Consider the following 2,666-nt stretch of genomic DNA (forward strand, 5'->3'; position numbering starts at 1 on the left):
CATAACCTACAAACACCAGAAACTAGTTGCAACTCCTGGACAGAGGACGAGAAGGGTCAATAAGTCGAGCGGGGTCATATTTCAGGGCCAATGTGTGGTAGTAGCTGAATCTTAAATCACGCATACATAACTTAGTTCTTATGGACGGCCTCAATGAAACAACCCACCATGTACTCCTACATGGCCTCTCATCGATACCTTTACCAAAACATGTTCAACACATCCCTCACATTACCGACATAATCATTTCACTCTAGCCCATCACCCAGATGAACCAGACCTGACACAACTCTAAGCATAGCAGGCATGGCAAGGTAGGAAACACATACATGGCTCAATCAACTCCTACACATGCTAGTGGGTTTCATCTAGTTACTATGGCAATGACAGGTCATGTAGAGGATAAGGGTTCAACTACCGCAGCACACAGTAGTTTGAAACATTGTTGACTTAATGAAGTAAGTGAGAGCAGAAGCGAGAACATGGGATTGTATCGATATGATGAATGGGGCTGCTTGCCTGATGGAGTGGTAGTAGGGTACGGCCCTTCAGCTGGATACTCGGAAATATCCTCGGAGGCAGAACCTACCACGAAAGACACCACAGAACACATTCATCACATGGCAATATGCAACAATATGATGCATGCTATGACATGGCAATATGAGGTATCCCGCCTAATGCAATGTGAAACAAGTTGAAATGGGTCCATTTGAATCCAAGATTCAAATGGAAGCTTAAGTTCTTATGCATTATAAGTGTATTAGCTTGTTTCACCTAAACAGCAAGGTTAAAGTGTTTTGTCATGCATGAAATCATTACAGATGGAAAGATTGAATTTTTCTGATCATTTTTCATATATAATTTGTTTGATTTGGAGCTATGGTTGATTTCTATGATTTTTAGAAGTTTTGGCTATTTTCTGGAATTTCCTATATAAGAATAAATCTAGAAAATAAATAACTGCGTCAGCACTGCGTCACTGTGACGTCAGTGTCTCAGCTAACTAACAGAGTTAGTTAGCATTTAGTTAACACTAAACTAGGTTAGTTAGGCCCTGGGCCCACATGTCAGTGAGAGAGAGTTAGTTAACAAGGTCATTAACCTCTAACAGAGTGATTAGCACTAATTAAAAACTGATCTAGTTTAGTTAGGAGCCGGCCCTACATGTCAGTGACTCAGGCGGGGTCAAACTGGGTTCAACCCGGGGTCAAACTGGGTCAATCTCGCTGGCGTTTAGCCGCCGGCGAGGCCAAACGCGGCGGTGCAGCTGCGGGTTTCATCTACAGGGCACTGTTCGAGGCGCCGTTGGGTTCTATGGGCAGCTGGGAACGAGCCGCGGCGGGTGGTGCTAGTGGTTGGGCTCGGGGTCGTCGGAGATGACGCCGGTGACGAGTTTGGCGGCGGCTGGAGCTCGGTTGAGCTCGTGCTCGTCGCTAGGGGGCATGGAGAGGCACGTGGGTTAGTGCGTTGGGTTCCTGGGGGTGCGGTAGGGTTAGTGGTCAAGGTGGCACGGCCGTTGGGTGGCCGGAACCTCGTCGGCGACGAGCTCCGCGGTGGCGCATGCGGGTGAGATACGTGCAGTCACTACGGGGCTCGAGAGAGAGAACGGAGAGGGTGGGGAGGTTCAGTGGCTCACGGCGGTTGCATGGGAGCGAACGGCGAGCTCAGGGAAGAGCCGGAGTGAGCAGGGTGGCGAGGGGGATCTCCGGCGACGGCGGATCGGAACAAGCTCGGTGCAGTGTCTCCGGGGCGAGCGAGCGCTCGGGGATGGGTCGAGGCGAAGCACTGGACGACGGTGGAGCTTTTTGGCACGGCAAGGCGATGAGTGGACGGCGGTGGCCGCAGCTTTCATGATGGCGCGGGAGAGAGCAGGGGGGACTGTGAGGTGTCCTGGGGGTCGGGGGCGCGACGTGGAGGTCGTCCAACCCGTCCAGCGGCGAAGCAGCAAGCAGGAGGTGGCGCTCGGCGGTGCGCGCGTGTCGGGCACGCGCCCGTGTCCGTCCTCTGCCTACTGGCAGAGGTAGGCGATGACTGGCACGGGCCAGCATAGTGCTTTGCCGGCCAGTGGGCTGGGTGGGCTGCGCCAGGTAAGTCCAGGTAACACTCTCCCTCTCTTATTTGTTTCTCTTTTTATAATTTTTCTATTATTTCTGTAACTTTAGGGCTTTAATAAAAATGCCAGGGCATTTCCAAAAATCATAAATTTCATCATGGCTACTGCTTAGAATATATCCAACAGTAAACATTTTAGTTTATGATTATTTGAGCATTTAAAATATTTTATAGCATTTAAATGCCCAAATGCAAATACTATATGGATTAAGCCAATGACCTTAAGCTGTCCGAGAAAAATGTGCACCATTTTTGTCAAAGGTTTTAACCCAAAACAAAAAGGGTGGGCTTTTTAGAAGGGCATTTCAGGTTTATTGAAAAGTTTTTTAGTAAACCCTAGTTGTTCCAGGGGGGTGCTGGGGGTTCTATCATCCCCATTTCATCTTCTTTGAAAATTTAAGCATGATGCAATCACTCTAATGCATGAACTAGCTAGGGTGTGACAGCGCACCCCAGTGTTCGAACCTCAAGGGTTTTGCCGGAACCCGATATCCGACATTTGGCGCGCCTGGTAGGGGGGCGTCGAAGCTTTACCCCCCCCCCCCCCCGAC

Source organism: Triticum aestivum, chromosome 3A, assembly GCF_018294505.1.
Source record: "Triticum aestivum cultivar Chinese Spring chromosome 3A, IWGSC CS RefSeq v2.1, whole genome shotgun sequence".
NCBI classification, from domain to species: Eukaryota; Viridiplantae; Streptophyta; class Magnoliopsida; order Poales; family Poaceae; genus Triticum; species Triticum aestivum.